Consider the following 15,362-nt stretch of genomic DNA (forward strand, 5'->3'; position numbering starts at 1 on the left):
TTCCTTCCTTCCTTCCTTCCTTCCTTCCTTCCTTCCTTCCTTCCTTCTTTCTTTCTTTCTTTCTTCTTTTTTTTTGACGAAAGTCTCACTCTGTCACCCAAGCTGGAGTGTGCAGTGGTAAAATCTCCACTCACTGCAACCTCCGCTTCCTGGATTCCAGCGATTCTCCTGCCTCAGCCTCCCGAGTAGCGAGGACTACAGGTGCACGTCACCAAGCCCGGCTCATTTTTGTATTTTCAGTAGAGATGGGGTTTCACCATGTTGGCCAGGCTGATCTCGAGCTCCTGACCTCGTGATCCGCCCACCTTGGCCTCCCAAAGTGCTGGGATTATAGGCGTGAGTCACAGCACCCGGCCTCCTTTCAATTTAGTTCTAGAAAGTTGGTGTGAAACAGCTTTAGGTTCCCTGCCTCCAGATCCTATTCTGCTGCCTCAGGCCCTTTCCCTACTTCTTTCCCTTAGATCATGACATTTCAACCCACAATAAATGGAAGGTGAAAAGGAATCTAATGATTTTGGAGTCCTTAACTAAAAACTTCATCTAGCCAAGTACTAGCACCTCTTGGAGATGGGTTGTGTTTTTTGAGAACTCTGTTAAGTACATAATTTTCATGCCAGTATTATGAAAGGTAGAAGGAGAATTCCTTGAGATTCTAAAGTGCCAGACCACATGAGTTGATGATGACTTTTGTAACCCTAGGCTGACCTGAAACGAAACAAGACCTCTTTTGGTTGCTAGGTATTGCCTGCTAGGATGCTGGAGGGCTGCCCAGGTCTTGTTCAGAGACTTCAGTCTTTGTGACAAGCAGAGTATAGAGCAGTTAGATTAAAGACTGAGTTAATTAGGTCATAGACAGCTTTTTGATGAGCGGAGAGCAGCAAACTATGATGGGACTTTTTAGCTCAATCTGGTTTAACAGATGAGCCAAGTGTATCCACTCCATGCTCCATGCTGTGGGCACACAACGATGACTGAGAAATCTTTTCTGCCCACAGGAAAAGGTTACAGTTGGGGTAGGGTGCATCAGTGAGTCAAGTCTATGAATAACTAGTAAAGGAAGGCAGCACATAAAGTAACAATGTAAGTAAGTACAAAGTAATAATTATGGTGGATGCAATGAGTTTTGACAGAGCAATTGAGGTCAAAATTCAAAGCAAAGAAAGGAGATCCCTTTAGGCTGCAAGTTGAGGATTTAGAACTTTTCTGCATCAAGCTGCCAGAGTGGCCTTTAAAAAGAAATGCCAATCCCAAATCCTTAAACAACCTTTAATAGCTTTCCCATTGCACTTGGTACAAAATCCCAAATCATTGCTATGGCCTAAAGACCTGCCTGAACTGGGTTCTTGCTTACCTGCCCAGCCTCACTGGCACCACTCTCTACACTTGCACCATACTGTTCCTCTCTGTGAGTTTCTCTCATCTATGACTTTTATGCATGCTGTTCTCTCTGCCCAGTCACTTTACCACCCTGCCCCACTTTTGTACCCCTTTATCCAGCTCATCTGTCCTCCTATCTTGCCTTCAAATTACTTCCTCTGAGAAGCTTCCCTTCAGAATAAGGTCCACTATCATCAGATCCTTTGCTTTGTTCCCCATATACTTATCAAAATGTGTAAGATACTGTTATTTGTGTGATTATTGATTACCTCTTTAAATCCACCTGTTCCATAATGACACTCTTTCCCCATAGGGCATATAACAATTTATAATATATATTTATTTATGCAGTTATCTATGTTTATGTCTGCTGGCCCCACCTGTTTTTTGGCTATATGCAGACATCGTTTCATTTCCCATTATTCCAGTGTTTAGCACAATGCTTGGCATATGGTCAATGCTTGATAAATACTTGTCAAATGAATGTGCCAGATCAGTCGGTCTAAGACACATGCTGAGGAATAGTGGGGAACAGGCTGAGTAAAGTAGGATGGAGCCAGATTGTGAGGGGCCAGACAGAGGCTTTTCTCTTTTTCTTTTCTCTTCTCTTCTCTTCTCTTCTCTTCTCTTGTCTTCTCTTTCTCTTCTCTTCTTTCTCTTCTCTTCCTTCTCTTCTCTTCTTTTCTCTTCTCTTCTCCTTCCTTCCTCCCTCCCTCCCTTCCTCCCTCCCTCCTCTCCCCCCCCCCCGCCCCCCCCCCCCTCCCCCATCTCTCTCTTCTTCTTCTCTCTCTTTCTTTCTTTCTTTCTTCTTTCTTTCTTTCTTTCTTTCTTTCTTTTCTTTCTTTCTTCTTTCTTTCTTTCTAGGTATGGGGCTCACCGTGTTGTGTAGGCTAATCTCAAACTCCTGGACTCAAAATATTCCTCCTGCCTTGGCCTCTCAAAGGGCTGGAATTACAGGCATAAGCCACTGCACCCAGCTCAGACAGAGTGTTTTCTACCCAATTGGTTAGACCTGAGCTGTTCATACAGAAGCCACTAGCCCCACATGCAGCTACTGAGCACTTGAAATGTAGCTAAGGACTGAGGAATGGAATTTTACATTTTATTTAATTTTAATTAATTTACATGTTCTAACTTAGGTATGTGAATCTACTTTTTCAAGTATAATTTTATGAAATCAAAATACAGATCAAGTGTTTCTGGTGCAAATTTAGTATCTGAATTGAGAAGTACTATAAATACACTGAAATTTGAGACCTTAGGGAAAAAAATGTAAAACATCTTGTAATTGTTTCTGTTAATTATATGTTGACATGGTAATAGTTTGGATATATTGGGTTAAGTACAATATATTTTTACATTACTTTTACTTATTCTAAGTGTATACCCAAAATAATTGAAAGCTGGCACTCAAATAAATACTGGTACAGTAATGTTCATGGTCACATTTTTCATAATAGCCCAAAGGTGGTAATACTCAAATGTCCGTTAACAGCTGAATAGATGTATTAGTCTGTTTTCACACTGCTATAAAGCACTGCCTGAGACTGAGTAATATGTAAAGGAAACAGGTTTAATCAACTCACAGTTCTGCATGACTGGGGAAGCCTCAGGATACTTACAATCATGGCAGAAGGCAAAGGAGAAGCAAGGCACGTCTCACATGGCAGCAAGAGAGAGAGAGAGCAAAGGAGGGGAAGTGCCACACTTTAAAACCACGAGATCTCATGAGAACTCACTATCATGAGAACAGCATGGGAGAAACTGCCCCTATGATACAATCACCTTCCATCAGGTCCCTCCCTTGACATGTGGGGGCTACAATTTGAGATGAGATTTGAGTGGAGACACAGAGCCAAACTATGTTATTCCACCCCTGACTCTTCCCAAATCTCATGTACTTTTCACATTTCAAAACCAATTATACCTCCCAACAGCCCCTCAAAGTCTTAACTCATTCCAGCATTAACTCAAAAGTTCAAGTCCAAAGACTCATCTGAGACAAGACAAGTCCCTTCTGCTTATGAGCCTGTGAAATGAAAAGCAAGTTAGCTACTTTCAAGGTACAATGGGGGTACAGGCGTCGAGTAAATGTTCCCATTCCAAATGGGAAAAAATTGGCAGAAACAAAGGGGCCACGGACCCCATACAAGTCTGAAACCCAGCAGGACATTCATTAAATCTTAAAGTTCCAAAATAATCTCTTTTGACTCCATGTCTTACATCCAGGGCATGCTGATGCAAGGGGTGGGCACCCAAGGCCTTGGGCAACTCCACTCCTGTGGCTCTGCAGGGTACAGCCCTCCTTCTGACTGCTTTTGTGGGCTGGCATTGAGTGCCTGTGGCTTTTCCAAGCACATGGTGCAGGCTACTTGTGGATCTACCATTCTGGGTTCTGGAGGGCGGTGGCCCTCTTCTCACAGCTCCACTAGGCAGTGCCCCAGTGGGAACTGTGTGTGGGGTCTCCAACCCCACATTTCCTTCCTACATTACCCTAGTAGAGGTTCTCCATGAGGGCTCTGCCCCTGCAACAGACTTCTGCCTAGACATTCAGGTATTTCCATATATCCCCTGAAATCTAGGTGGAGGCCCCTAAAGCTCAATTCTTAGCTTCTACATGCCAGCAGGCCCACCCAACTTCATATGGAAGCTGCCAAGTCTTGGGACTTGCATCCTCTGGAGCAATGGCCCAAGCTGTACCTTGGCCCCTTGTAGTGATGGCTAGAGCTGGAGTGGCTGGGATGCAGAGCACCAAGTCCTGAGGCTATACAGAGCAGCAGGGCCCTGGGCTTGGCCCATCAAACCATTCTTCCCTCCTAGGCCTCTGGGCCTGTGATGGGAGGGGCTGCTGCAAAGATCTCTGACATGCCCTGGACACATTTTCCCCATTCTCTTGGCTATTCACATTCAGCTGCTTGTTACTTATGCAAATTCTGCAGCTTGTTTGAATTTCTCCACAGAAAATGGGTTTTTCTATTCTACCGCATGGTAAGGTTGAAAATTTCCAAACTTTTATGCTCTGCTTTCCTCTCTCTCTCTTTTTTTTTTTTGAAATGGAATTTCACTCTTGTTGCCCAAGCTGGAGTGCAATGGCACAATTTTGGATCACTGCAACCTCCGCCTACCAGGTTCAGGCAATTCTCCTGCCTCAGCCTCCCAAGTAGCTGGGATTACAGGTGTGTGCCACCACACCTGGCTAATCTTTTGTATTTTTAGTAGAAACAGGGTTTCACCATGTTAACCAGGCTGGTCTCAAACTCCTGACCTCAGGTAATCTGTCCACCTCGGCCTCCCAAAGTGCTGGGATTACAGGCATGAGCCACTGTGCCTGGCCTCTGCCTCTCTTTTAAACATAAGTTTCAATTTCAGACAATCTCTTTGTGAATGTGTATGACTGAATGCTTTCAGAATCAGAAAGGTCACCTCTTGAATGCTTTGCTGCTTAAAAATTTCTCCTGCCAGATACCCTAAATCATCTCTCTCAAGTTCAAAGTTCCACAGATCTCTGGGGCAGGAGTAAAATTCTACCAGTCTCTTTACTAAAGCATAGCAAGAGTGATCTTTACTCTAGTTCCCAATCCGTTCATAATCTCCATCTGAGACCACCTCAGCCTGGGCTTCATTGTACATATCACTATCAGCATTTTGGTCAAAACCATTCAACAAGTCTCTAGAAAGCTTCAAGCTTTCCTTCATCTTCCTGTCTTCTGAGTCATCCAAACTGTCCCAACCTCTGACCATCGCCCAGTTCCAAAGTCACTTCCACATTTTGAGATATCTTTATAGCAGTACTCCACTTCTGATACAAATTTTCTGTATTAGTCTATTTTCTTTTTTTTTTCTTTTTTTTTTTGAGAGAGAGTCTTGCTCTGTCACCCAGGCTGGAGTGCAGTGGCGCAATCTCGGCTCACTGCAAGCTCCATCTCCCATGTTAATGCCATTCTCCTGCCTCAGCCTCCCGAGTAGCTGGAAAATATAGGTGCCCACCACCACACCCGGCTAATTCTTTGTATTTTTAGTAGAGACAGGGTTTCACCATGTTAGTCAGGATGATCTTGATCTCCTGACCTTATGATCCACCCGCCCACCTCAGCCTCCCAAAGTGCTGGGATTACAGGAGTGAGCCACTGCGCCTGGCCTGTATTAATCTATTTTCATACTGCTATAAAGAACTGTCTGAGACTGGGTAATTTATCAAGCAAAGAGGCTTAATTGATTCATAGTTCTGCATGGCTAGGGAGCCCTCATGAAACTTAAAATCATGGCAAAAGGTGAATAGGAAGCAAGGCACGTCTTACATGGCAGCAGGAGTGAGCAAGAGAGAGAGAGAGAGTGTGTGTGTAAAGGGGGGAAGTGCCACACTTTTAAACCATCAGATCTCATGAGAACTTACTCACTATCACAAGAACAGCATGAGGGAACCACCCTCATGATCCAATCATCTCCTACCAAGTCCCTCCCTTGACACGTGGGGATTCGAGATGAGACTTGGGTAGAGACACAGAGTCAAACCATATCAGTGGATAAACAAAATGGGTAAATATATAATGGCATATTATTCAGCCTTAAAAAGGAATGAAATTCTGACAAATGTTGCAACATGATGAACCTTGAAAACATTAAGTGAAATAAGCCAGATGCAAAAGATCACGTATTGTGATTCCACTTATATGAAGAACCTAGATAAGCAAATTTGTGGAACCAGAAAGTATAGTGGTTACCAGGGGCTGGAGGGAGGAGGGAATGGGTAGTTATTGTTTAATGAGTATAGAATTTCTGTTGGGATGATGATAAAGTTCTGGAAATGAGTAGTGATGACAGTTGCATAACATTGTGAATGTACTTAGTCCACCAAATTATACATTTTAAAATGGTTAAAATGGTAAATTTTATGTTATATACATTTCACCACAATGAACAAATTTTTTAATTCATTTATTTCTTTTTATTTTTAAAAGCTATAGCGACTGCCAAGGTACAGCTCCAGCCATTGCTTCAGAGGGTGCAAAATTTAAATTACATATGTGGCTTTCCACCCTGGGCCTGACAGGTAGCAAGAAGAAGAAGGTCCATTCTACCATCAATGAGGTGGTGACCCAAGAACACATCATCAACACTCACAGGGGCACCTGGGGAGTGAACTTGAAAAAGTATGTGCTTCCAGAACTCAGAGAAATCTGGAAATTTGCCATGAAGGAGGTGAGAACTCCAGATGTGCCTATTAGTATCAGGCTCCACAAAGCTGTCTGGCCCAAAAGATTAAGGAATGTCCCATACCATATCCATATGCAGTTGTCCACAAAAAAGTAATGAGGATGAAGAATCACCAAATAAGCTCTGTATTTTGGTAGCTATGTACCTGTCACAACCTTTAAAAAATCTACAGACAGTCAATATGGATGAGAACTAACTGCTGATTGTCAAATACAGTAGCACTGCAAAAATGAATAAATAAGTAATATGGCTCTTTCATTGTACTCTTTCTCTCTCTCTTTCTTTCCCTTCTTTTCTCTTTGTTTCCCTTCCTTCCTTCCTTCCTTCCTTCCTTCCTTCCTTCCTTCCTTCCTTTTTCCTTTTTCCCTCCCTCCATCCTTCCCTCCCTCTCTCCCTCTCTTTCTTTCTTTTCTTTCTTTCTTGACAGAGTCTCACTCTGTCACCCAGGCTGGAGTGCAATGGCACCATCTCAGCTCACTGCAACGTGGTTCAAGTGATTTTTCTGTCTCAGCCTCCCAGGTAGTTGGAACTACAGGGGTGTGCCACCATGCTCCACTAATTTTTGTATTCTTTTGTAGAGACGGGGTTTTGCCATGTTGTCCAGGCTGGTCTTGAACTCCTGAGCTTAAGTGATTGGCTCGCCTCAGCCTCCCAAAGTGCTGGGATTATAGGTGTGAGCCACCACACCTGGCCTTCTCATTGTATTTCTATTGGTAGCACTGGGTTAGACAATGGGAAACGCTGGGAGAGGATGAGTAAATTTCTGTGATGAAGTTTTTCACTAATGTCTGTGGCACCAGGAAGGCTGCTTATAGGGAGGGCAAGAAGGCAGAAGATAATGATAAACCCAAGAATTTAGGGTTTCGTAAAATATGTCGTGTATGAAAACGCACATGCGGAAAAACCTGGTGGGAAGGGGAAACACGGTAGGATTTAATCTGGGAAGGGCTTTCCTTGTGGCTGCAATAAAAACCTTCTAGAGATAATGTTTTCTATGCTGTAATGGGATAACTTGGCAATAAGCCCAGTGTGATGTCCCTTATTTGTTGTGGGATCAAATGCGTTAATATGTGTGAAAGGATTCTTTAATCTGAGCTGAGAGGTAGAGATAAAGTGTCAGGTACGGTTAATCACAAGTATGAGATTTCTTCAGTGTTTTCATGATGATTCATCCTGTCTGCTCTGGATTTTGCAGAGAAACCTTCGCTTTTGGGGGATTTTCTGCCAGTGACATATTTTCTATTTTATATAAAACTGTTTGAAGGATTATCCATTATGACTGCATGTTACCTCAACTCCTCCAAAACTGCACCATCAACTATGTTAAGAATGTTGCCCTTAGAGAATGATTATCTTTGTGTGTTCAACATTGTCCTGCTATTTGTGAGATTTTCAACCACCCAGAAGCCAGGCTAGTACTGACTCAAACTCAGAAATGTGCTCTGGGTCCAGGGACCAAAAGGCTGTGGGAGAAGGTGGATGGATAATGATTGGAGACAAATTTGATTGTTCAACTTAGTCTGATGCTCAGGGAAACCAATGTGATACACGACCCAGGACTGTTACAGAGCTGATCTTGTGGGTTCTCAGAGGTTTCAACGACATTGGACCCTTGGCCCTAGCCCCTAAACATCCTTACAGTCCTCCACACAGTTGAGGAAACAGTCCAGTTCTGCAGGCCTGCCCAGATTAAGGATGGCTTATGGTCAGAATGACTTATGCCTCTTCAGAATTAAAATTTCGCTTGAGTGGGGTGAAACTGGCTCTTACTCTGGGAGTATCAGGGAAAACAAATGTTCACTGGAGAAAAATGAGAATATAAGTTTAACACTCTTCAAAATAATGCGGGGGTTTTCTCTGCCTAAATGAAATCAGGAGCATAGGAAGTGCTGAAAAGTTTGCACCAAATACTTTTTTATCTTGATTGATCTATCATTTATCTATTTAGATATTTACATTTATTACTGGTTTTGATTAATTTAGTGTAGCTTAGTTATTTTTAAAGATCCCAGGCCAGGTGTGGTGGCTCACGCCTGTAATTCCAGCATTTTGGAAGGCCAAGGTGAGTGGATCACTTGATGTCAGGAGTTCGAGACCAGCCTGACCAACATGGTGAAACCCCGCCTCTACTAAAAATACAAAATTAGCCGAGCATGGTGGTGCACACCTGTAATCCCAGCTACTTGAGAGGCTGAGGCAGGAAAATCACTTGAACTGGGAGGCAGAGGTTGCAGTGAGCCAAGATCATGCCATTGCACTCCAGTCTGGGGGACAAGAGCAAAACTCCATCTCAAAAAAAAAAAAAAAAAAAAAAAAAAAAAAAAAAAAAAAAAAATCCCTGTAAGGCCCAAGATTGTGTCCTGGCCTCACCACTCTAGTAATAATCAAAAATGCATTTCTGCACTCACGTCTTTATAGCATTGCTGCTGGTCTGCGATAAGGGATGTACACTTTTAAAACTATCTAAATTCCTACATCCTATCCCTGGATAGTTCAATAGTGCCTTTGATGAGACTTCCTCTGTAGCTTCCACTGTGATGGCCTCATCATGGCGAGGACTTTGCATTATGTTCCTAGATATCACAGGTAATGGAGTTACTAGAGTAAATTATTCCTTTTTATTAGACTGAGAAGAAAGAGATTTCTGTGCTCCACTATGTCTAAGGCATTCTATGGCTATGTTTCTTCTTGACAAAGTAGGAATTAGAGATGATTATCTACAAAAAAGGAGAAGGTCCATTTTGGCCTGAGTCTCTTAAGTAACTTAACCTGATAATGATTCTAGCATCTACCATCCACTTTAATGAGAAATATGAGAATTACACAGTTTCCCAGGGAAATGAATGAGGCATGGGGAAGAGGTGCTCACCCCTTAAATGCTTTAATTGTCTGAAAATAACTGTTACGATTTGGCTTCTGCTAGCCACAGTGGCGTTCACCTGTGATCCCAGCTGCTTGAGAGGCAGAGGTTGGAGGATCCCTTGAACCCAGGACTTTGAGGCCAGCCTGGGCAACGTAGTGAGATCCTGTCTCAAAAAAAAAAAAAATAGACGTGGCTGGGCACAGTGGCTCACGCCTGTAATCCTGGCACTTTGGGAGGATGAGGTGGGCGGATCACGAGGTCAGCAGTTCGAGACCAGCCTGGACAACATGGTGAAACCCTGTCTCTACTGAAAATACAAAAATTAGCCAGGTGTGCTGGCAGGTGCCTGTAATCCCAGCTACTCGGGAGGCTGAGGCAGGAGAATCGCTTGAATCCGGGAGGTGGAGGTTGCAGTGAGCTGAGACCACGCCATTGTACTCCAGCCTACGTGACAGAGCAAGACTCTGTCTCCAAAAAAAAAAAAAAAACTTTGCCTGCCAGCAGACTATTACTAGTCACTATTTTATAGGTTAGCAAGCTTCTTGATTCATTTTTTTTCCCATGTGATGCTACAGAATGCATTTCACCTAAAGGTGTTAAGGGATTAAAAGGTACCTAAACCTTTAATCTAGGAATACCTATTTTTCAATAGGTGTCAAAGCTCTTTAATCTTTTGGATGGTTCTAGGGGAGCCACAACAGTATTTTATGTATGTGGCCATAATGTCTGACCCTAAATTGTCATCGTGTAACATTTCTGGGTTCTAAACCTGTGGTAGCAGTTGCTATAGTTGTTGGTTTGTTTTTTTCTGACAGAATTAAATTATGATTCTGAATTTATGAAATTATGAGTCCCACCTCCTTGTCTATTGAACAATATAAGGTATTTTCATAAAGCCAAGTATTAATATTTATTCACTAACATAAAATGAATTATAGGAGGGGCAGAAACCACACTATTGGCTGTTTCTTTTTCTAAAGTGTGCATAAAATCCCACATGCACCTACTGCTTCTTCTGAATGAATACAGATTTCAAAATCATCTAAGCAACATTATAGCATTTAGCTCTCAAAATAAAAGGAAGGCAATTGACTCTCAGTATTCTAGATGAATAGCTCAAACTGTTTTAAAAAATATATCCCATACATTTCTTATCTACTTGAATGTACATCTTTTCCATGGTTGTGTAATTTTGTTTCTGCTTTTTTAACTTAATAGTTAATTATAATATTTTCCCTGTTGCTACATTATCTTTTAAAATGTCCATTAAATAATCATACTACAGCCGTTGCTTTAACCATTGGTGTTCAATTCAAATTTCTTGGCCTTGAACCAAACCTACTGAATCAAAAATACTGAGAGTAGACTCAAGAACCTCCATTAAATAAATTCTTCTGTTTTATCAGAGGTAAAGCCTGAGATTCAAAGATAGGAGTGGCCTTAGGAGTGTCTGTACTGCTGAATAGGAAAGTCATCATTTCCCCCATTGTAAATAATATTGCAATGAATATTGTTGTGAACATATCTTCTTCCTTCTTTGAATAATGTCCTTTTTTTTGGGCTATGTCGTATTTCTTCCTAAATTGGAAGAACCAAAAGTATGCAGAATTTTAATCTGCTTTCCTGGCTTTCTTATATTCTTTTCCCTGATTAATTTATCAACAAATATCTTCAACAACGGTAAACCTGATTTGAGCTAAATTTTAAATTGTAAATATGAGACAGTCAAGAGTTTAAATTTGACAAAGTTAACAGAAAAGATCAAATTCTTCCATACTCTGCCTAGCAGACTAACCAGAATGGGGAAGAAGGCAGCGAAGGTGCGGTGGATCTGCAGCCACTAGTGAGGAACTGGTAAGTGGTCGTACTGTAGCATTAACTAATGTTCGTGAATGTTCTTTATACTTAGAGAGCCACTTCACATTCATTACCTGATGAGGTTCTCCCCACTCTGTCAGTAAGTATGATTATTCCCATTGTATTTATGAGGAAACCAAGGCTCAAGATTGCTCAACAATTTACCCTGAACAACTAGTAATTGTTTGAATGTGGAAGATTTTCTGCCTTGCATCATACTCAAGTACCTATTTATTGGGGATGCCCTTTTCTTAATATAATATCCAGAGAACTTTTCTTCTTTATATCTAATTTTACTGCTGTTTTAAAAATTAGGCAATTACAGTTCCATCAACTCAATTCAAAACCCAGATAATAAGCAACATTTAATTGCAAGGTACTCCAGGGAATACAAAAATGAGAGGGCACAGCCCTGGGCTTTTGGAAATTTTGATCTGGGAAATGAAAACAGCATGTTTAAAATAAGACAGAACCAAGGACTATACAGGATTTTCTAATTTCTTCCTTTACAGTTGAGGAAACAGGTCTGGCATCAAGGATTCCCCACTTGAGTTACCGCAGATAATCCTTCGGTGCTGGTCTCCTGCTCTGGGCTGCAAGCTCCTCTAGGGCAGGGCATGGCTTCCTTATGCCCATTGCTACACCCTGGTGTTTGTGCATGGGCAGGTACAGAGTGGGCACACATTTGATGCATCTTCACCTTAATTTCTTCCAAACCATCAGTAGTAAGTTCTTTTAGTTAAGTGATAAATCGTAGCCAAATTGTACTGCAAACTGGTGGATGTCTAACTTCTTCAGCATGCATAGATGTCTCTGAAAATTCATGTTTGGTTGAGTCCAGTATAGCATAATTTATTTTTCCTTAAAATTTCCAACCATTGCCTCAAAAGAGACAAACACTTTGGTCTGAGCATCAAATATCATATACGCCCCTGCTTTTTCTGACCGGGAAAATGTTTCAATCCGTGTGTCCTTCACTTCTCCTCATTCATTTTTGTAAGTTTGCCCTTTTCTTTGCATAAGTAGTTGCTTCCTGTCTTCCAGCTGGGCAAAAATTTCTAGTATCAAAAGTTAGGAGTATTGTGCATGATTATATTGGCTCTTTTGCTTTGTTGTAAACAATACACTTAGTTTTATCATACTATTTGTGAGGTTTCATTGAATAATTGTGAGGCTGGTTTCCAAAGGCACATTGATTATTGACTGCAGACTGAGATAGATAGGAGGTTCAGTTCTGTGTCCTTTTAACAGAGTTGACAAATCACTTTCTATTTGAGTGATATCTGACCACCAAACAGGAACACCTTGTACTCTCTTGCCTTTTGTCACAGGATTAGGAGGGCAATTGGAACCACCAGCCAAAGCAGACGTCTCAACATCTCTTAGCCTTTGCCCCATTCCAGACGGGATGCTAGAGGTAGCCTCAGCTAAGAATTATTATCTGGTCTCCTTAGCAGGGAGTGTTGATTTTAAGTATCTTGGTTTTTTTTTTTGGAGGCAGAGTTTTGCTCTGACACCCAGACAGGAGTGAAGTGGTGTGATCTTGGCTCACAGCAACCTCTGACTCCTGGGTTCAAGAGGTTCTTATTCTGAAGCCTCCTGAGTAGCTGGGACAACAGGCATGTGTCACCACACCTAGAAATTTTAAGTATACCTTAAAGTATGCTCTGATTCCAGATGTTTGCACTGAGAGTCTGTTTAAGAAAACCTATTTTTTGGCTGGGCGCGGTGTGCTCAAGCCTGTAATCCCAGACTTTGGGAGGCCGAGACGGGCAGATCACAAGGTCAGGAGATCGAGACCATCCTGGTAACCACGGTGAAAACCCGTCTCTTTTACAAAAAAATACAAAAAACTAGCCGGGCGAGGTGGGCGGGCGCTTGTAGTCCCAGCTACTTGGAGGCTGAGGGCAGGAAGAATGGCGTAAAACCCGGGGGAGGCGGAGCTTGCAATGAGCTGAGATCAGGCCACTGCCACTCCAGCCTGGGCAACAGACGCGAGACTCTGTCTCAAAAAAAAAAAAAAAAAAAGAAAACCTATTTTTTTGTGTGTCTCTGTTTTACGAAAGTAATATAGTTTGTAGAAAATTCGAAAATACAAAAGTTTGAAGAAAATAACCCATCATATCACAACTCACTGTTAATGTTTTATTTTATTGCCATCTTGTCTTTGTTTGTAAAACACAATTTATAGATTTATCTTAGTTATTATGCATATATAAACATTATATATGTATATCCCTAGTTTTTTACTTTAATTTTGCTAGCAAATTTTGTGTGCTTTATGTTTGAACAACAAATCATTTTGCACTCTAGTAACCTCTGGACTTGTCTTTTTTCTGTCTGTTACACATTTACTTGACAACAAGAATCCTTGTGTCAGGTCAGCCTAGGACCTTTGGCCACATTTCATTTACACAGCAAATGCCCAGGACGGGGGATTATACCATGTTTCCAATATGCGCTAGGTTAGAATATCCTAGGACATATGTTTTCATTTGAATAGCCTAACATATAATCTGATCACTCTTATGCAAGATAGGATAGAAAGTAGCAATTCTAGTTTGCGCCAGGGGCTGTGAGTTTCTTAAAAGACCTGAACCTGATATGGGGCCATTCCATTAAAGATACTCATAGAATGGTCTATATGCAGTCCTTAAACATGATTTTCAGAGAATTTATGATCATTTGGTCAAATGCTCGGAATCCCCAGTTGATGTGGCTGTATTTATACAAACTGATGACCTGATGGTCTCTAGGGCTCATGGTTGGCTGCAGTTATGGGTGGAGACTAGTTCATTCAGGAAGCTAGAAATTAGGAGGGAGAATCAGAGACTAGTATTCAGGGAGCTAGAAATTAGGAGAGAGAATCAGCCACCATCTCCTCCACATTCTTTCCTTTTTTGGAATTTTGCTCATGTCTGCGTCAGTGGAACCTAGACCTGGAATCTCAATTGTGTGATTTTGTTTCTAGAAACCATAAGTCAGTGGGCACTAGAGTAAGTTCTTATCAGGCTAAGCTGGAAAGAGATAAATAACATTTCTGAGCCTCACTGATTTAAGTGGAATTCACTAGAATTCCAAGGTCTCTCAGTAATTAAAGACAACTCTGAAAATTCAGAGACAATTCCATTTTTGTCTCAGTCCCTTAAAGAACAGTCGGATTAGCAGAAACTGACTGTGATGTCAGCTACCACTATTGCCAACTTCATACCTCATGTCAATTAAATTGCCAGTTACACGCATTATGTACTTTCACAATTTGTAAGACATTTCATGTTTCAATGATTTTTGTCTGACTGTATAGTCTTGGATTAAAGACTTCTGACAGAGGAAGACACTGTAATAGAGCACAGCAGATAGACACCCGTGTGCTGCATACTTTCAGTCATCAGTCAGTTTCTCCACAACAGCAATCTTGGACCATAGTCATGATAGATGTAATGGAGTTGCCCAGGTCGCGCATCATCACCAGCATGCTACTTGGTTCATCGACCAGCCCATCTGCTTCAAAGGGAGGCTGGAAAAGACTCATCCCACGGGAAAAATGTTTATTCTTTCAGATGAAGAAGGAAAAAATGGAATCATACTATTGTGAGGTTTCACTGAATAATTGTGAGGCTGGTTTCCAAAGGCACATTGATTATTGACTGCAGATTGAGATAGATCAGGAGGTTCAGTTCTGTGTCCTGAATGTCTAACTTCATTAGCCATTAATGGAGCCCCTTCGTGAAGAAATCTCTGGAATCTTGGAAGTGTTGGAAGAGTAACAGCCAAGTCAACCATCATGTGTGCATCTTATGTCCAGTTTAAAGAAGATAACCATCCTTTTGGTCTTGGACTTTACAATGAAGCTGTGAAAGTTATCCATGAATTCCCTCAATTTTATCCTTTAGAGTTTGTGCAACATGATTCGATCTTGATGAATTTTCATATGATTGCAAATGAGCTACATTAAATACTATTAGAGGAGACCTTTCTTGTTTGAGGGAGACATTTCTATGCTTTCTCATATTCAATTTGCTTTTTTTTTTTTTTTTTTTTTTTTTTTTTT

The 15,362-nt window shown here is 41.4% G+C and overlaps 1 pseudogene; it reads left to right on the top strand.

Annotated features, from left to right (window-relative positions):
• The first annotated feature begins 14,739 nt into the window (after window positions 1–14,739).
• On the top strand, window positions 14,740–15,266 carry LOC108519305 (replication protein A 14 kDa subunit pseudogene; annotated as a pseudogene).
• The last annotated feature ends 96 nt before the right edge of the window (window positions 15,267–15,362 follow it).

This window comes from Rhinopithecus bieti, unplaced genomic scaffold (genome assembly GCF_001698545.2).
Source record: "Rhinopithecus bieti isolate Rb0 unplaced genomic scaffold, ASM169854v2 scaffold_48474, whole genome shotgun sequence".
NCBI lineage: Eukaryota > Metazoa > Chordata > Mammalia > Primates > Cercopithecidae > Rhinopithecus > Rhinopithecus bieti.